The sequence below is a fragment of the Rattus norvegicus genome, chromosome 5, assembly GCF_036323735.1.
Source record: "Rattus norvegicus strain BN/NHsdMcwi chromosome 5, GRCr8, whole genome shotgun sequence".
Taxonomy (NCBI): domain Eukaryota; kingdom Metazoa; phylum Chordata; class Mammalia; order Rodentia; family Muridae; genus Rattus; species Rattus norvegicus.
In genome coordinates this window covers 76,189,994-76,210,674 of record NC_086023.1, presented here as the reverse complement: position 1 = coordinate 76,210,674, position 20,681 = coordinate 76,189,994, and the positions used below count along the sequence as shown (strand labels likewise).

General features: G+C 47.3%; 1 long non-coding RNA gene and 1 pseudogene across 1 annotated transcript; one reads left to right on the top strand and one right to left on the bottom strand.

Annotated features, from left to right (window-relative positions):
* Nucleotides 1–528: 528 nt before the first annotated feature.
* On the bottom strand, nt 529–4,833 carry LOC102553455 (uncharacterized). Its single transcript, XR_354030.4, has 2 exons — nt 4,669–4,833; nt 529–967 (listed from the first exon to the last, which is right to left on the bottom strand). It is a non-coding gene; the product is annotated as an uncharacterized LOC102553455 (long non-coding RNA).
* A 3,408-nt stretch (nt 4,834–8,241) lies between these two features.
* Nucleotides 8,242–20,501, top strand: Sec24c-ps1 (SEC24 homolog C, COPII coat complex component, pseudogene 1; annotated as a pseudogene).
* Nucleotides 20,502–20,681: the final 180 nt, after the last annotated feature.

Below are 20,681 nucleotides of genomic sequence, written 5' to 3'. Positions count from 1 at the left end.
TTTGCCACATATCTGAGAAACAAATTTGTCTTGATGCTTGATTGCTTCCTTCATTTCCTTCCCTTCTATCCCTCCTCCTTTTCCCTCCTTTTTGTTTGTTTGAATAGATCTTGCTATGTAGCTAAAGCTGGCCTGATACTTGTTATGTAAGCAGCTGACCTTGAACCTCTTACACCAGCACCCCCTCCCATTGCTGAGATTACAGGAATGTGCCATCATGCCTAACTAAAGATTTAAAGGACAGTCAAATGCACATTCAGAAAGGCATAACGTGTATTATAGCTTGAATTTTCACAAATTTCTACCCATGTCTTTAAGACTCAAAATAAGAAACAGAAACGTTATTAGGACCCTAGGAACTTCCTCCATTCTTCCTTGAAGTTTCTTCACAGAACTGTACTTTCTAGGCACAGGAGAAAGCTCTTTCTTTGTCCCCACCCACTCTCAATGCTATCCAAAAGTGAATGAGCCCTGCTCAAGGTCAAGTCATCCCTTGATTTATTCTGGTAACAACAGCAGCAACAAATGTGAAGCCTTCCACTGTTTTTTTATTACGGTTTCTCTTGTTTTGCATACGTCTTCCCATCTAACTTTGCAGCCACCATGGCAGTATGGTTCCCATTGACCACAGAACACATGAAGAGCCCGGGGAGCTTCAGAGGGGCCATGCAGCAGACAGCCCAACCCAGCCACTTTCCTATCTAAGACATAGAGACCTTTGGTGCAGCAAATGTGTGACATCCGTCTCTCCAGAGATGGCCTTGAGAATTCCTGGAGGAATAGACTGAAGAGGGAGTGTGCTCCTCTTTTATCCCAAGACATGCTAACGCTCGGGAAGTCACAACAGGACTGGAGGAAACCATCATTTACTAGTTCACTCTTTGGTCTCTTCTCTTTGCCAGGTACAGCACGGACATGAGGGATATGGCCTGTGGGTTATTGTTAAGTCTCTCTTGGTACTTAGAGCCTAGAGAAAGACAGAAAAGAGACACATGAACTGGCACATAGACACATCAGTGGAAGACAGTTAAAATGTCACAGAGACAGCTAACGAGAATCAATGGGAGTCAATGGCTCATATATTTGAATGCTTGGCTCCCAGATGGTGGAACAATTTTGGGAAGAAAGATTAGGAAATGTGGGACCTTGTAGGAGGAGGTGTGTTACTGGGTTCAGAAGGCCACACTAGGCCCAGTCTCAGTCTCTTTCTTTGCCTCCAACCTGCAGATCAGGATGTAAGCTCTTAGCTATTGTTCCAGAGCCATGCCTGCCTGCCTGCCGCCATGCTCTCCACTATAATGATTGTGGTCTTACCCTTGACATTGTAAGCAAGGGCCCGATTAAATGTTTTCTTTTATAAGTGCCTTGGTACAGTGTCTCTTCAGAGCAATAGGAAAGTAACTAAGACAGTGGTTTTCTGTGATTGTCTCTTGCAAAGAGAAGCCTCTTGGTTGAAGGGTGAGTGGTATGCTTACCATGCAAAGCTGGCTCATCAGCCGTGGGCCAAGAGTCTTACAACTTATTTTATTTTTATTTATTTATTTTTTGAGACAATGCCTATTTCAGCTGGACTAGTTGGCCGGAAGTCCCAAGGATCCACTGGTCTCTGCCTTCCAATCCCCATTTCTGGGGCTACGGATGTGTGCTGCCATGTCTAGCTTCTGTGTGGGGACCCCGTTCCTCCTGTTTGCACAGCAGGCCCTTACCCACGGAGCCATCTCCTCAGCCTTGGACTAGCAGTTATAAGCATAGTGACCCAGGCCCATGTTCTGGGTTGTGATTGTGTCACAAACACAGACCTCAAATCTTGCTGTGCAGAGTCTGAGTCAGTAGACTGGTATAAGCCAGTTTTCTTTGCTCTCCTCTACTATGCTGAGTCTTCCCTTAACTGTCTCAGTAAATTTTGTCTTCTGCTGAAACACTCTAAATCCAGGCTTTTAAGGAGCCTTTAATTTCACATTCAAGTTACAGCTTCAGTATAACCTCCTCAGGGCACAGAAATGGCACTAGGGCAAAGGTTCTCAACCTGTGGGTCGCAACCCTTTGTCAACCTCTATCTCCAAAAAATATTCATGATTATATTTTATTCATAACAGTGGCTAAAGCACAGTTGTGAAGTAGCAACAAAAATGATTTTATGATTGGGGATTACCATAGCATGAGGAACTATATTAAGGGCATAGCATTAGGAAAGTTTCAAGCCACACTGCCCTAGGCTTTTAAGTGTGTTTTATATTTTGGTTGATGCCTTTGTAAACATTTATCAAGTGCTACACATGCCACATGCAGGCTTTGATATGTATTTATACTTCAACAAAAAGGTTTATCTTAACAGATGTCACTATCTCCAGTGGGTAGCACAGCCTCAAGTGAACTGAGATTTTGGCTTGGCCCGGTGACTACTCTGCTCTGTTCTTGGCCAAGCAGGGCTGTGACTTCTCCTGCAGGCATGACTGCAGGTATGAACTCTCTGGGCCTAGAGGTATAGAGGGATCAGTTTCCTAGTGTTTGCTATAGTTTCTTCTGGAGACTTCCCAGGCAGCCTCTTCCCCTAGGATCCATTTTCTCCCAGGAGGCTTTAGACACTGTTCATGCAGACACTTGTCATCTGTCCCTGTCCAATAGTCCCTGTCACAATCACATGTACCCCAGAGACCTGACTCTTAGCCATGCTCAGCTGGGTCTCTCTCTAAGGAGCTCCACACCCTGCATGTGCTTCACCATTCAGGGCAGGGGCTTGGACTGGGAGCCCTCATCTCTCCCAAGACTGTATTCTGTGCTTTTACAGCTTCTTAAAATCTTCAAAAGCTGGTCAGGCAGCGTCCCAGTCATGAGTTGAAGGGGATTGTGGGGAACCTTGGTTTCTCTGTTTTGCAATCACTATGAAGTGAACGGGCCTACTCTACAACATCCTGCCACGATGTTCTATGCTGCCATGAGCACAAATAATGGGACCAAATGATCATGGGCAGAAAACTCCAAACCTGAGCCAGTAGCTTCTGAACCTGTTCTCTTTTAAGTTTATTTGTCTCATATATTTATTACCATAGTGGAAAACTAGCTAACACATACATCTTGCTCATGGAAGAGATAGTTTGCTGTTTTTGCTAAGGGCATGGGGTTGAATGCTTGCCCATGCAAGTGAGGTCATTTAAAGTTTCTGAATAAGGTGGGCAGCAACGTCAGTGTTGGTTTTAGGAGCCACGTAAAGATGACAGCATCAGGGGTAACTGGATAATGGATTCTTCTTTATTTCTGGTGCTACATATTTTTCCTTCTTCGGTGCTAGAGAATGACCATAAGGTCTTACTACACCACAGTCTCTTCTGTAATGTTGATTATGACGGCCTGTCAGCCTATACTTATACCTTATAAAAAGTCCTGGGGGAACACTTTTGATTGGAATGAAGACCCTGATAGCTTTGGGGGTAGGAGGTCAATCTACGCGTTCGGGATCATCCCACCTACCACCAACCTTCTCTCTCCTTACTCTCACTGGACCAATTTTTAAGAACATTTTTCAGGTTTCTTTTTTAATCTGCTTTCTTGAAGCCTTAATGCATATTTTTTTATAAGCATAGATTTTTGCGTGTATGTTCCTGTGTGTATATGCGTATATGTGTATGTATGCGTGTGTGTGTGTGTGTGTGTGTGTGTGTGTGTGTGTGTGTGTGTGTGTGTGTGTGTGTATGCTTGTGTATAGGGGCATGGAGAGCTGAGGCTGATGTTAGATGACTTCTTCCATTACACTTACTCTTCTTTGCTGACAGGCAGGTCTGTTGCTGATCCTAGAGCTTGCCTTGCTAGCTAGCCTGCCCTAGGGAACCCCTGTCTCCACCTCCCGGGGTCTGCTGGGATTACAGGCCAGCTCACGCCTATCTGACTTTTACATGGGTTTTAGGGATCCAAACTCACCATATTTGTTCTGAAGCACTTTATCTTCAGCTAGACTGGCTGACCTGTGAGCTCCAGGGATCCCCCTGCCTCTTCCCCTCCTTCCCAGGGCTGACTAGGATTATGGGCATGTACTGGGCACTGGGGAATCGAACTTAGGTCCTTATGCTTGTGCAGGAAGCTGTTGACTGAGTGAGGTCAACTCCCTGGCACTTCTCCTTGCAGCTTTTGTTTGAGTTTCTTCCACAAGTGGGCACAAATGCCCGTAAGTACAAACAGTAACCATCCTGCCTGGCAGCGTACCGTATGTCTCTTTGCTAGTCTCCTGGTTATTTCCTCTAGGGTTCTTCCACCCAGCTGCCTCTAATCATCTCAGTTTTCATTCTTAGCCACCAACATTTAGTGCTCTGGGGTAAAGGCAAGATGGTGCTGGGGGGAATGGAACTGCTTTCTGTTGTTGTAAAAATATAAAAAATAATAAAAGTACGTTTATCTTTTACCTCGCTAGGTCACACCGCAGTGCTCCAAGATATCTGCTAGATATCTTGGCAGAAACATCCCAGCTCCGTGGTGGCGGCCCAGCGTCTCCAGCCGCCACCGCACACGTTCCTACAACTCAAACCGTCACATAAAAGAACACACAACACAATAATCTTTGACCCAATTGATAAGATATAATTGCCCACCTAAACATACAAAGCCCAGCACCATCCATCCCTTAAGAACATTAATAACAACCTGTTAATAACAGAGTGGAATCTTAACATCACCTACCATGGCTTCTCCCCCTCTCTCTCCTCTCTTCTTCTTTTCCATTTCTATCTCCTCCTCTTCCTTCAAACTCTTCTCCCGCCTATCCTTCCTTCTCATCCAATGACAGGCCTCCTTCTATCCTGTTCCTGCCCTCACTTGTATTTTACAATTTAAATGGGGAGAAGGTTCTGGTGAAGTCCCCTGAGTCTTGAGCATGTGACTAGGCAGCTGTCCTTGGGACAGTGAAATTAGCATCAAAATACAGATAACTCCTGATAAGTGGGCCAAAGCAGCTTCACACTCCAAGAGGAAGCCTGCAGTCACAGGGTGGGTTCCCCTGGGTTGAGCACCCTACAGCACAGAGAGTCTGCCTCTTAGAAGAGAGTGAAGGTGGCCTGTCATCTCCCCCAGGGGACCAGGCTGCCAGTGTTTTCAGTCTGGGCATTGGCAGGAGGACCTGGCTCCCGAATGCCACTCAGGCCACTCCTGGCTCTGTTTCCTTCTTTGTTCCTTCTCAGCCACTTTTTCTACCTAATTGAGCTCAAATTGCTGAAAACAAACTTTCTCAGGGTTGTTTGTATCCTACTGGGTACCAGCTTTCCATAAAACCAAAATTGCTTGCTTCGTCTAGGCCTGCACGCTTGTTCTTCTATTTTGAGAGGAGCCCCCAGTTCACTCCAGCACGGAGGAGGTCATAGTTCCACAAAGGTCCGCCTCCTTTGCTGGCACCCTCTCTCAGTCATGCCAGCTTTGTGTGGCATGTCTCTGGGTGGTTTCTGAACAGACCTCTGCAGCTCTGGTCTTGCCAGGGATGACAGCGAAGACAGAAATAGCACATTCAAAGCGAGAGAGGAGAAAAAATAGCCCAGAAAAGCAAACCCGAGACCTCAGGGTAGTCACCAAAAATCCCTAGTCACAGAAGGCTGGGGTCCTCAGGCTTTCTTTTTCTCAGACTCCACAGGCTTTCCTGCCTGCATTTCTTGGGGGTGTTAGAAGCATTTTTTTTTCTGTCATTGTCTCTCTCTAGACAGTGGCATTCCCTAACTGGCTATCCAGGAAAAAACATGTGGTTTGCTTGTTTGCCCGTTTCCATAGCATCAGATTCTAGGCTGTTATTATTCCAAGTATCTGCATGATCTAGCAGCCAGAGGTGGGGGGACATGTGTGGCCACACAGCTTTGTAGGGGCTCCACCTTATAGGTAAGAATCATGTCAGCTGCTTGCAGATGACAGCATTGAGGCTAAAATTGACCTGTGGGCCGGGAGTGGCCTTTTTACCTTAAAAAAAAATCTTAAAATCTTACACTGTGGATCATAGAGATAGAACTCAGGTGTCAGGTTCAGTATTGAATAACTTTACTACTGGATCATCTTCCAAGCCCACAGAAGCTCATACTGCCCTGGAGACTGTTGTTATTCCAGGCCCTCTGAGGGCTCCTAGCTCCTCACGTTGTAAGTGGGGAAACTGAGAGTCAAAGAGGAGGAGGGTTCCACAGTGATTGGCAAGTCACTGGCAGAGCAGGGTCTCTGAGTCTGCACCCCTGACCTTACACATTCTGTGCTTTGCAGTATGCACTCACGGTTCCCCTTCCGTTGCAGCTGTCTGCTTCCTCCAGGATCCCCATGGATGTCTAAGTCAACCAGGTTGGCTTCAGTGCAAGGGAAGTTAGTGACTTCTCTGGCTGATGTTTCAATGAGCTGGTGTGGTCTCAGAGCAGCACATGGAGGAGAAAGGAGGCTCCTCCCATTTAGTGTGTGGATTTTCCCAACACTGTGTAATTTGAGGGGACGAGTTCACCTCCTCTCCCCAGGGATTTGCCCAGGAACTGACTTTTTTTTTTATTTAAACAGCAACAACAACAACAACAAAACCAGTTGTCACCTTGGCTTCCTTTACAGGTCTTCCTTGAGCCACCCTTCTGCCTTAAGCTCTCTCCAGGGTTTGCTTCCCTCAGACTCAGGCCTGATTTCCTGTGACCAGAAGTTGATGTTTTCTGAGAGGGAGAAAGCGGAGGGGTTGGAGGAGGCTAGCCTGGGTTCCCGGGAATGCTGTCAGGGTATTGAGGAGGGGCTGGGTGGGTTATACCCCTGTGAGATGTGGATACAGCATCCGGGATCTAGGCTGCCGAGGAAGGAGGGAGGAGGACAGGGGGAAAGGGACATAAAACTGATTTTTCATTGATTGACTGAGTGTGTGTGTGTGTGTGTGTGTGTGTGTGTGTGTGTGTGTGCGTGAGCGTGCATGAGTAAGAGATAGTGACCCAGCGGAAATACACAGGGAGAACAGGTACAGACAAACAGAGAGAGACAGAGGCAGAGACGAGAGAGAAGCAGAGAGGGGGTAGAAGAGAGGCAGAGAGAATGTGAGCAATGTTGGAAGCCTGGGTTCCAGAGTTTCTCGGTGCCCCGTGTCCGTCTAACCCTCCTGAGTACTCTGATGTGCTAGTCTGAGAAAGGGAGCAGACCTATCATCCATGGCATCCTTACCTGTCCTCCAATCCCTTTGTGAAGAGTAGCCCATCAGCTCTTCAAGTGGATGCAAAGTGAACACATCAAGCTCTATGACTTTAAAAGTCAACGTGACAGGAATGCTCGGTTACAAAAAAGACACTTCAGGGAAATTGGAAGCATACAACATGAGTGCTTACAAAGAAAAAAAAATGATTTAAACAAAAGCAGCCCAAAGCACAGCATGGAGCAAAGGGGGCTGAAATAAGAGAAAGAATCAAAGCCCTGGCTTGGAGAGGGACGAGGTCAAGGGTAAAGGAACCGAACTTTCCCTACACCTTTAGACTTTGCTTGACTGGCTGAGGGTTGGCCCCATAGGATTCCAGGATTCCTTTTCTCCAGCTGCCAGCTGGTCCCCTACAGGGGCTCTCTGACTCAGTTGTCCTGTCAGAGGGGACAGGTGTAGCTGCAGAGAGTGAACAATGCCTCTTTGTAAGCCCTGCTGTCACAGGAATGCTCTGCTCCCCTCAACCCACTGGTCTGCCCTGCTCTGCTGCCAATGCCTCCATGCTGAGGGCAGACAATGTCCGGCTGTTTCCCTCTCTGAGGGGGCTGCCCATCTTCCTCTGTAGAGCGGCCTTCAATAAGCAGGGTTCCCTTTGCACAGCCGAGTCCTTGGCACTAGAGACACCTAAGTTCCTGGGAACCAAGTTGAAGTGACACGGGGCCTCACTGCTTTCCATGAAGCTCCAGTGGCAAACTGAAGGGGAGGTCCTGTAGCTCCAGAAGTGCTCTTCTGGAAACTTCCACGGTCTCTATAACAGCCCTTAAACACCCACACTGTGTACCAGGACAACTGCTGTCTCCTCATTGTTGCCTTCAATTCAAATACAAGGACTTGGTGTTGAGCACCAATGACTCGAGTGTTTGCATGGGGACAGGTGATGTACGTCACCCTCTTTCCAGCGCAGGCTCAGGGAACCTCACGGAAGAAGGGAAGAAAGCATGTAAGAGTCAGTGGATGGGGTGGGGAGGGCTGTGACTTGCTGACTACTGGACATGGCGTGGCTCTTTCTCGCACCGACTTATGGCAGCTGTGGTTAACGTACAAGACCTACACAAGATCAAGTCAGTCAGAATCCCAACATGGCAGGGAGGAGCGCTCCTGAGGCCCTGCCCCCAGCAGAGAAGCCACTGGCAGTTGATGGCGGCGAGGGGAGGCCGAGTCACTCCCCTCTGGGGATGTGGCTGCTAGTAGGTTGCTCACGTCTCAGTGAATGGCCGCACACTCATGTGCAGATGGGCAGCACAAGCTAGCACTCTGGGGATTATTAATAACAAATATCAATGGATACCCATAAAGAGGCGATGGGGCTGGGAAGGAGAACCAGGGCACTAGGGAAGAGTTGCAGGGAAGTGGTGGGAGAGACACATGATAAATCAACATCGTACAAGTGCTCAAAACTTTCGGATATTAAAAATATTAAAACTTTGTGAGGTAGGCAGGGGGTTTCCAGATGTTTATGCTGTTCTAGCTTCTATAAGACTCATTCTTCCTATCTTCATGATGGGGGAAGGACATGGGAAAAGCTAAGGTCCAGGATAGAAGGGCAGTTACTAAGCTTGGAAGGTGGGGTTTGGGATGTGGGATGTGCATATTCCTGGGCAGGACTATGTTCTTGTCCCCCCATCACTTCAAGTTCAGTCAAGAGCAGGGCATGGAAAGGGAGGGGGAGAAGGAGAGGGACAGGAGTGAGTGTGGAGGGGCTGGGGAGATTTACTGTATGGGAGCCACTCAGGTGTGTAGTTTTTTGAGTTTGGCTTGCACCAGAACTTCTATTTGGTGATCCTCTGGCATTCTAGATCTCCCTCCCTCCCTTCCTCCCTCCTTCCCTTCTCTTCTCCCTCTCTCCTTCTGTACCTACATATCTCTCCTCCCCTTCCCTCCCTCTTTTTATTTTTCATTTGCTTCGTTTGTTTGTTTGTTTGTTTGTTTTAATGTAGGATGTTATGCAGTAATGGCTGGCCTCAAACATAGCTGAGGATGACCTTGAACTCCTGACCTTCTTGTTTCTAACTGGAATTACCAATGTGTGCTACCATATCTGGCTTCATCTTAGGTCTCTTGCTTAGTTCTTCAGACAGGAAGGCATTCTTCAGCTGAACACAGTGTATGTGCCTTTGACAGAAGTTACTGAGGGCTGGAGGAAGATGGCTCCTGGACCCCAGGTCGCTCTACTGGGGACCCACAGCGGATATTAATCACTTTTGTGGAAGTCTCAATGTTTCTCCCTTTCAGGCCTATCCCGCCATATTAACAAAATGTTGTAGGTTTTCTATTACTGTGACAGAACACCATGAGCAAAATCAACCTGCAGAAGAAAGGATTTAATTTCACTCTAGAGTAAGAACCATATCATGGTTTATCATTGAAGGAAGTCAGGAACCCGGAGGTAAGAACTGAGGCAGAGGCTATGGAGGGTGCTGCTTACTGGCTTGCTCCTCATGGATTGCTCAGCTTGCTTTTTAATAGAATCCAGGACCACCAATCCAAGGGCACCCACAATGGGCTGGCCCACTCACATCAATTACTAGTTAAGAAAATGCCTTACAGACTTGCCTACAGCCCAATCTTACAAAGGCAAATTCTCAATTAGGTTCCCCCCACCCCCGCTCAGATATCTCTAACTTGTGTCAGGTTGACATAAAACTAGCCAGGACACAGAAGAAAATAGCTCTGCTAGATAATTGTTTCTGGCTATTTGCTTTAGGACAAGTCCAGGTCTTGTGAGATTGTACACAAAGTCTAGACCTATGGGAGGGGATGGGGTGAGAGCAGGGCTCATCAAGCACTCTGGTTGGCTATCCAGCCTCTGTGCTGAGTCATGAACACCTTTCCCTCAGTGGGATGTCCTCTGAACCCACTGTGTGGTCACGGCTCCTGCTGGAGCATGATGACCCTCCCCCAGCCCTCTATCTTCCTCCTCTCCAGAAGCAAAAGCTCTGGAAGAACAGGATCCAGTCATTCTAGAGTCCTCAGTGAGGCAAGAGTCATCATGGGCTATTCAAAAATCCGTTCACCGAGAAAGGGTCACAGCATGCCACCATGTTTCTAATTGAACACACAACACATGATCACTCCTCTGGTTGGGTCAACGGAGCATGCATAGGGCATATGGACACTTCACTGGTTATGTCTGTGATGTACCCTAAATGACTTACCTTAGTCTCCATCCAGTTCCATCCATAAGACCCGTAAAAGGCTATTGGTCAGAGCGACACAGCAGCAGTCTTCCTGGAGCCCTCCCACCACCGGGAGGCTTCTTACTTTCCCCTAATAAGACTACATTTTCTCTGCTTGCCCCTTGTCTGTGCTTCCCTAGCCTTCTTTGGTGTGAGACACCGAACTTGGAAGCCACTGATTTGGGGCAGCTTTGGTGACATCCGCTCGCTGGGTACTCTAGCTCCAGGGTTGAGCTCACTAAGCTGAGAAAGGCTCCGTGGAACTCAGAGAATCCATATCTTTGGCAATGAGTCCAGTCTCTGTGCTCAGTAAGGGTCAGAGCCTTTCTGGGCTCCAGCTCATCTCTGGGCAGCAGGCGAGCATCCTCTGAAGAGCACGGGTGACTCCAGATTGTCCCTGTGCCCAAAACCCCCTAGTGGCTTATGGTAGTGCACTCGGTGAGATTTTTGTCCTGGTGGTGCATTTCCGCAGACCCCACTGCTCCTATCACTGTGGCCACACTGGGTCTTTATGTGGGACATCCTTTCTTGTCTTAACATGCGTGACATAGAGTCTTAGACACATAGAGCTACCCATCCCTTTGGGCATGTGAGACAGCCTGGTTCAGTCAACTCAGCTGTGGGTGGTGAGCCAGCTCTGGGAGGTGCAGTTGTCTTTTGCTGAGGTTTGCACCTGTGCATCCCGGCTCTGCCTTGTAGCATTTTATTATAATTATTTAAAAATTTTAATATTTTACTTTTTGGTCATCGTAACAGAGATTATGTAAAAAATATATACATGAGAATTTATTCAGATTGCTTAGATGAACAGGGCCAACCTGGACTACATAGTGAATTGAGGTCAGCCTGGGCTATATCGCAAGGTCCTGTCGCAATCTATCCCCCCAACAAAATTACCTCACAAAAATTACTCCTGAATCTTTTTTTTCTGTCTCCTTTTCCCTCCTCCTTACTGTCTTCTCCCTCCCTCTATCTCCCTCTTCTTCTCCCCTCACTTTTTTTTCTAAGATAACATTTATTCAACTTTATTTGCTGCCTACTGTGTGTCAGGCCATATCCTAGAATATGGGAGAAAAGAGACTTTGGTGAGAAGATGACTTTTGTTGTCCTTCTCTTGTTCATGTCCTGGAGTGAACTTTGAGTCTGTCTATACGTCTTGGCCTCAGAGGGCAGCCCAGCAAATCGGGGATGCGTGGGGAGGAAAGTGTGGACAAAGAGCCCTGAGGATGAAAAAGATCTTCCTTTCTGGAGTGAGCCCTCTCCACCCACGGCCCAGCAAGACACCTCCCTCATCCTGATATGGCAATGCCCTTCCAGCCGCAACCCGGAAGCTCAGATGTTGTAATCCTTGTTTCATTTTAGGAGCCAAGGTATAATTTTCTGAGCTGTGACCTCTTCAGACCCTCCAAATACCCTGAGTGTGGAATGAAACCTAAGCCACGAGATCTGAAACTCTTGAAACTGAAAGGGAAAAAAAAAGTCAATTCTATGCTTTGGCGTGAAGAGGTTTGCTCAAAATAAGATTACCCCAAAGTAATGCTCTCACATTTCCTTTCGAGAAATCACATGCCGGTAGCTGAACCTTTGTCACCCACAGAAGTTAAAGGTGCAGTGTGGGGTAGTGGCTGTTTTGTGCTGTCAACCGCTCAGAGAATGTGAAAAGCTGTTTTGTGTGTGTGTGTGTGTGTGTGTGTGTGTGTGTGTGTGTGTGTGCTGGCTAGTTTTATGTCAACTGGGCACAAGCTAGAGTAGCTGGAGAGGAGGGAGCCTCAGTTGAGAAAATGCCTCCATTCAATTGGCAAGCCTGTAGGACATTTTTCTTTTCTTTTTTTCTCAATTTTTTTATTGATTCTTTGGGAATTTCACATCATGCACCCAATCTCACTCATCCCTCTGTTCCTTCATATCTGCCCTCTGCCCTTGCAACCCCCCCACACCCCCCTGCACAATAGAAAAAAACCCACTAAAACCCAAAAACTCCTCACTGTGGACGTTGCAGTGTGTCCCACCATATGCCTTTTGCCCAAACAGCTTTACCTTCACATGTTCTCTGCAGTGAGGGGTTGGTCTGGTCCCAGGCCTGTGGTTTCTGCTATAAGACAATACTGGACCCTCACCAATATCCTGCTGCTGCCCTGTGATGTGAAGGTCCTGCAGCTTCAGTTCTGCAGGATCAGCCCCTTCACGTGCTCCAGCAGTTTACGATGTTTGGGTGGGCCAACTCAGAGCCCTAGATCTGGGTCAACGCCGAGGTGGTCAGCCTGCCACATCTCCCATGATCATGTCACCAGGGCCAGCTCTCATGTTTTACCCCCATGGGCCAGCTCTCCAGCCCTCCCACCCTCAGGGCCAGCTCACCTGCCTGCCACAGGCGGTGGGCGTGGGGGTGGTAGGGGCGGGGGTAGGGAGGAGTTGTAACTTTCCCAAGCCCACACTATCAATAGCAGAATTATTTACATTTTAAAGATAGATTTCAGAATTATCCTTTTCCAACATAAAGAGGAGTTATGACAAAACTGATCGTATAGCTTGAGGCAGAATTGGGGACCATAAAAACCTTGGGTCTAAAGTGAAGTGACACTGGTGTAATGTTGATAATAAACAATAATATAATGTTTTCTGACGATTCTTCAGATTTCAGTTCTTTTGTAAAACATATACATACCTTGTCTTCCTCTTCCCCTCCCCTTTCCCTTCAGTGTGTTTCTAATTGTGTGTGCTCTGTTTATGGGCATGTGCAGGCCAGAGGTAGACATCAGTGTCTTCTTCAATTGCACCATATATATATATGTGTGTGTGTGTGTGTGTGTATGTATGTGTGTGTAATATAGATATGTGTGTGTATGTATATATGTGTATATATATGTGTGTGTAATATATATATGTGTGTGTGTATGTATGTGTGTGTATATATGTGTGTGTAATATATATATGTGTGTGTATGTATATATATGTGTATGTGTAATATATATATGTGTGTGTGTGTGTGTGTGTGTTCCTCTTCTTGGTGTGCTTGTATATTTAGCAGTGAGAGATCAAGTCCAGGCCTCTCGCTTCCCTTGGTCAGTACTAGTGGGCAGTAAGTGTGAGCAAGTGCTTCTGCCCTCTGTGCTGCAGGTCTCATGCAGTCCTGGGTATTCCGGCCTTTGGACCCACAATTGTTACAGCTCTTCTATGGGCATAGGAAGGCTGGACTCCCTAGTCCTTACCAGCAGCTGGAATCACAGCTCCCAGCCATTCCAGCTGTGTTAAGTATGGGGATTCCTCAGACCTTGGTCATAGCCTTGTCACAGCTTGGGGAAGGCAGCTCTTTAGGAAGCGTTACAATTCTCAGCCTGGGGTAGAGACCCTTGTCTCTCTGGAGCTCCTGTGGTGACTGTGGCCTGTAAGCCCCGCCCCCACCCTCAGGTTCCTTTTAGACATCTTCCTTCAGCCTCAGCTCTTGGGCCCCTCTTTGGTCTGACCTCGGCCCTGGTGGCTTTTGAACGGTGCAGTGTCCCCTTCATCTGTCAAGCAGCCAGGTGCCCTGCTGCTTTCACAGCTGGGCCTGCCCCGGCCACTGTTGTTCTGTTATTTCTTCTGTTTCTTCGTGTAATTAGCACAGCCTCATTACTAAAAGCAGTCAAAAGATTGCTGGAGAGAAGCCTTTTACATCAGCCCATGTTGCAAAACTCAGGGATGCAGCACAGGGGCTCACAGAGCCTGAGTGGTTGGCTTATATAGTTTAAAGGGGCATCGCATCAACCACAGCTATTAGTTTTGGACCAATCACAGCCCAAGGCACCAATCACAGCCATGGAGGTTTGTGTTTTGGATCAGCCATTTACTAACAACCCATTCTTTACTAACAATCCTAGCAGTCCCCTTACTAGGTCCTCTCTGGACTAGGTGGGCATGGTTGTAGGGCTATCTAGAGTTCACTAGGGCTTGGAATAGTTTAAGTCTGCTACAAAGGATTTCAGAAAGCACCTGAGGCTGCATCTTCAAAGGCTAAGGCAATGAGTTAAGAGCTTCACGTAGGTTTCTGAATGTGGCCATGGAGTGCTCAGGATGGTTGGTTCTGATATAAAGGAGGTACAGCTGGTTGCTTGACTGATGGCCTTTTCTTTTTTCCTTCAGGCATCTAGGGCAGAAAGAGTCTAACTACTTCTAATTAGAGAGTTAGTTTATGCATCCACCAGAGTGTTTGCTTATTTACAGAAAACTGAGCATCATGAGGGTGCTTGAAAGGAGGATGTATCATTCTTTTTCTTGGGAGTTTTTAATCTCAGAATCTAGGCATCCATGTTGTTAGGAAGCCCAGGCCCAAGGAGAAGTCATGTGCAGTAAACTATGATATATGCCAAATGCAGAGTATCATGTAGACATTACAAGATATTGTTTTTGAAGAACCTATGGGGGCTTGAGGGGTGGCTCAGAGGTTAAGAGCACTATGTGCTCTTCCAGAGGTCCTGAGTTCAGTTCCCAGCAACCACATGGTGGTTCAAAACCATCTATAATGAGATCTGATGCCCTCTTCTGACCTGTAGGCATACAGATAGGCAGAATGCTATTATGTAATAAATAAATAAATCTTAAATCTATGGTAACTTGAGGACATAGTGATAATATTTAAACATTAAGACAAAACTGCATATCTAACAGACTCCATTTTGTTTTAAAAACTTGAGAGTTGGGGATTTAGCTCAGTGGTAGAGCGCTTGCCTAGGAAGTGCAAGGCCCTGGGTTCGGTCCCCAGCTCCGGAAAAAAAAAGAAAAACAAAAAAACAAAAAAAACTTGAGCTTAGGAGAATAGCCAGCAGCAAACATAGCCACATAATGATGTAATAGGATTAAAGGTAATTTTAAGTAATTATTTTCCATTCCAAAATTTCAATAGTGATTATATAATATTTGTAGAGTTAGAAAAAGTGATAATATCTAAGAATAACAATCCCTTCTTTCCTGTATTTGCTGGCGCGCGTGCATGTGTGTGTGTGTGTGTGTGTGTGTGTGTGTGTGTGCGCATCTCATCTGTTCCAGTCTCTGTTATGTGTTAAGTAGAGATTTTGCCTTTACTCCAGGAAGCATTGACAGATAGACGGTGGTAACTGGAAAGTTGGCTTTACCAGAGCTAGTCTGGAACAAACAGGCTCTGGTCAGACTCTCAAGAGCCCATTCAGCTCCACTTTCTTCTCCACTTATGTAAGCTTGACCCTCAACCTTATTTCTTCCTGCTGACAATTGAAACTCGAGCTTTCTGGAACAATCTCCTGGAGGCTCTTCCTTGACTTGTTCTGGCTTCCATTCACAAAATGTTCTTTTTAGGACATTTTGCTCTCTTAAGAGGAAGAAACATCTTTCTGGAATTGTGTCTCGGAATATCACATATGCTGCTCAAAAGCAGCCTCCACATGAGATTCACACTTTCTCTCCCCCTCCTCCTTTCTCCCTCTTTTCTTCATATTTCAGAAGATAAGGGGATTCAGGAATGTCAGAGATGCCTTCCTTCAAGATCCAGGAAGTTAAGAGAATTCCTAGGACTATAAGGCAAGAACTAGAAACTAGTGCAGAGGCCCAGGTTTTTCTGTTTGTTTTGGAGTAGCAAAGCTTGCTAGAAAGAGTGGCATCAGCCACTCTTGAGCTCAAGAGTCTGCTCTACTGACTCAAGAGTAAAACTATTTCATCTTGTCCAGATGCCGATTCCCTATTGTACTGGCTGGTTTCGTGTGTCAACTTGACACAAACTGGAATTAGCACAGAGAAAGGAGCCTCTTTTGAGGAAATGCCTCCATGAGATCCAACTGTAAGGCATTTTCTCAATTAGTGGTCAAGGGGGGAGGGCACAGCCCATTGTGGGTGGTGCCATCCCTGGGCTGGTGGTCCTGGATTCTATAGGAAAGCAAACTGAGCAAGTCAGGGGAAGCAAGCCAGTAAGAAACATCCCACCCCTCATGGCCTCTACTTCCTGACCTACTTGAGTTCCAGTCCTGACTTCCTTTGGTGAGGAACAGCAATGTGGAAGTGTGAGCTGAATAAACCCTTTCCTCCCCAACTTGCTTCTTGGTCGTGATGTTTTGTGCAGGAACAGAAACCTATAAAACTGTATTGGAAATATTTTTCTTCTTCTTTGTAGATAACCAAAGTGAACATTGTTATTGTTGGTTTTATTTGATGATATAATTTTCTTCCTTTCTTTCTTTCTTTCTTTCTTTCTTTCTTATTTTATGTATGTGGATATTTTGCCTTGTATGTATGTATAAATGTATTTATGTATATATGTATAAATGTATGTATGTATAAATGTATGTATGTATGTGCATCACATGAATGCCTGTCTCCTATAGAATACAGGAAAGAGTATCAGATCCCCTGAAACTGGAATCATAGTTGCTTGTGAAATGCATAGAGTTCTGGGAATGGAACCTGGGTTGTCTAGAAGAACAGCCAGTCCTTATAACCACAGAGCCATTTCTCTAGTCCCTGATCACATAATTTCTTAGATTTTTTGATCATATAAATTTTTTTAAGAAAACGTATCCATAATGTAGATTATTGAACTCTCTTGAAACTAATATAGGTTTTTCCCAGGGCCTCAGCTGTGAACACATAAGTTAACTGAACATCTTTCCCAGGTCAACAGTGGCCTCCTTCCAATCTGTCCAGGTTGATGATAATATTTCCCCTTGACTGTTTTTAGGTCTTAGGCTGAACACCTCTGTTTTGTACTCCATTGTCTGTAATTAACTTTGCTTCTGAGCCTATTTTTAAAATCAATTCACTTTTAAAAATTTAAAAAATTTCTCTAATGACCCCCTCCACCCCCTCAGAATCCAAAGTTGAGCCTGGGAGCCTTGACGTTAGGAATGAAGTCGAACCTGGATCTGGAGTTGGGCAAGATCAAATCAGGGATGCTCTCATAACCGGTCAGCTCCACCTGTTCCACCATTTGGGCAGAACCAGCCCATCTACCCAGGGTATCATCAGTTTAGTTATGGTGGGCAACCAGGATTGCAGCCCCTGCTACTCCCTATGGAGCCTACAATGGCCCAGCGCCAGGCTATCAGCAGGCACCTCCTCAAGGTGTGCCAAGAACCACACCTTCCTCAGGGGCACCTCAAGCCTCTGCAGCGCAGGTCCCTTGTGGTCAGACTACATATGGCCAATTTGGCCAAGGTGCTATACAGAACGGGCCAAGCGTCACAGCCCAGAGGGTCCCTGTTTCTCAGCAGTTTGGGCCCCCATTGGCCCTGTGGCCAGCCAGCCAGCTGTGCTTTAGCCCTATGACCCTCCCTGCACAAGTACAAAGGTGACTGCACAGCTGGGGGGAATGCAGATCAGTGGTGCTGTGGCCCAAGCCCCTCCCCTTCTGGGTTGGGCTATAGTCCTCCAACACCATTGGCCTCAGCCTCAGGAAACTTCCCTAATTCTGGTCCCTATGGCTCCTATCCTCAGAGCCAGGCTCCTCCCCTTAGTCAGGCTCAAGGTCATCCTGGAGTCCAGACTTCCCTGCGACCTGCCCCACCACTGACTTCCAGCTTTACATCCCCAGTTCCAGGTGGTCCTCGGATGCCTTCCATGCCTGGCCCACTCCCGCCTGGACAGGGCTTCAGGAGTCTCCCAGAGAACCAGGCTAACCATGTGACCTCGCCTCCTGCTCATGCTCTGCCTCCAGGCGCTCAGATGACGGGGCCCACAGCTCCACCACCACCACCTATGCACTCCCCGCAGCAGCCAGGCTATCAACTGTGACAAAATGGTTCCTTTAGGCCAGCCTGAGGGCCCCAACCTAATCATGAAAACCCATACCCTGGAGCACCTACCTTTGTCAGTCAGCCTGGGCCTCCTCAGCCATTGCCTCCTAAGCGCCTGGACCCTGATGCCGTCGCAGCCCTATTCAGGTTATTGAAGATATTAGAAACAACCAAGGTTCAGAGCCATTTGTTACTGGTGTACGGGGACAGGTGCCACCTTTAGTCACCACCAGTTTCCTGGTAAAAGTCCAAGGGAATGCAAATCTCCCTTACATTCTATGCACATCCTGTAATATCCCGTGTGCATCCGACATGGCTGAGCGGGCTCAGGTGCCTCTGGCAGCTGTCATCAAGCCACCGGCAAGGCTGCCCCCAGAGGAGGCTTCACCATATGTTGTACACCATGGCGAATCTGGCCCCCTGCGCTGTAATCCCTTCAAAGCATACATGTGCCCTCTCATGACATTCATCCAGGGAGGGAGGCACTTCCAGTGCTCCTTTTGCAGCTGTTTCAGTGATGTTCTCCCCCAGTATTTTCAACATCTGGATCATACTGGCAAACGTGTGGATGCTTATGACCATCCTGAGCTGTCTCCGGGATCTTATGAATTCTTGGCTACTGTAGATTACTGGAAGAACAATAAATTCCCTAGTCCTCCTGCCTTCATCTTTGTGATTGACGTCTCCTACAATGCCATCAGAACTGGTCTTGTTCGGCTCCTCTGTGAGGACCTCAAGTCACTCTTAGTCACCCGTCTAGGGCTGGCGGGACAGAAGAGTCAGCAATCCAAGTTGGCTCTGTCACCTCTAAGAAAGTGCTCCACTTCTACACTCTGAAGAGCCCCTCAGCTCAGCCACAGACGATGGTTGTATCTGAGGTGGCTGACATGCTTGTGCCACTGCTGGATGGCTTCCTAGTCAATGTCAGTGAGTTTCGGGCTGTCATCACCGGCTTATTGGAGTAGATTCCAGAAATGTTTGCAGATACAGGAGAGAGACAGAGACAGTATCTGCTCTAGTTATCCAGGCTGGGATGAAAACTCTGAAGGCTGCCGAGTGTGCAGGAAAACTGTTTCTGTTCCACAGTTCTTGCCCATTACAGAGGCCCGGGGAAGCCGAAAAGTAGAGATAGGAAGTGATCAACACAGACAAGGAGAAGACTCTGTTTCAGCCTCCAACAGGTACCTATCAGACCGGCCAAAGAGTGTGTGGCCCCAGGCTGCTGTGTGGATCTCTCCCTCTTCCCTAACCAATATGTCGATGTGGCCACACTCTCTGATGTTTCCCAGCTCACTGGAGGCTCTGTCTACAAATATGCCTGCTTCCAGGTGGAGAATGACCAGGAACGGTTCCTGAGGGATCTGTGTTGGGATGTACAGAAGGTGGGTGGCTTTGATGCCGTTACGTGGGTTCGGATAAGAACCGGTATCTGTGTTGTAGGTTTCTTTGGGATTTTCTACATGAGCAAAACATCAGAGGTGGAGTTGGCTGGACTGAATGGCGATGAGACAGTGACTGTGGCATTCAAGCGTGATGACCGGCTCAGTGAAGGGAGTGGGACCCTACTGCAGTGTGCCCTGCTTTATACCGGCTGTGCAGGGCAGCGTTGGCTCTGCATCCACAACCTGGCCCTAAACTGCTGCACACAGCTGGCTGATCTGTATCGAAACTGAGACTGACCCGCTCATCAACTACACGGCCAAGTTTGTATACTGGGCTGTCCTGAGTGGCCCTGTGAAGACTATCCGAGGCACTCTCATCATCCAGTGTGCCCAGATCCTGGTCTGTTATAGAAATAACTGGGCCAACTCTTCTTATGCAGGGGAGTTGATCCTTCTTGAGTGCATGAAGCTACTCCCAGTTTACCTGAACTGTGTGTTGGAGAGTGATGTTCTGCAGCCTGGACCTGAGGTCACTACTGATGATCATGCCTATGTTCGACAACTGGTCTCCTCCATGGATGTGGCTGAGACCAATGTCTTCATCTACCCTCGGCTCCTACCACTGACAAAGTCTCCCCTTGATAGTACCACTGAACCACCAGCAGTTCGAGACTCTGATAGAGCGTTTAAGCAGTGGAGATATATATTTTCTGGAAAATGGGCTCAACCTCTTTATCTGGGTGGGAGCAAGTGTCCAACAAGGTGTTGTCCAGAGCCTTTTCAACGTCTCTTCTTTCAGTCAGATCACCAGCGGCCAGAGTGTTCTGCCAGTTCTGGAGAATCCACGGTCTAAGAAAGTTTGAGGCCTCATTGATAGCTTATGGGCACAGATATGTGGTACATGAAGCTTATCGTGGTCAAACAGGAGGACAAGCTGGAGGTGGTGTTCAAGCACTTCCTGGTGGAAGACAAGAGCCTAAGGGGAGGTGCATCCCATGTGGACTTTCTCTGCCACGTGCACAAGGAGATTCAGCAGCTACTGAGCTAAACCGGGTGGGTAAATGTCAAGGTCCCAGGCCAGCTTCCAGGAAGAACCCCAGGATAGCAGAGAAATTGGGACAGTTCCATATCTTAGAATTTATGTAAGCTGACCTCAGTTGACTTCTTTGGGGGGAGAGAGGGCGAGATATAGGGGGCACTTTCTTTCTGGGCTCAAATGCCCTACCAC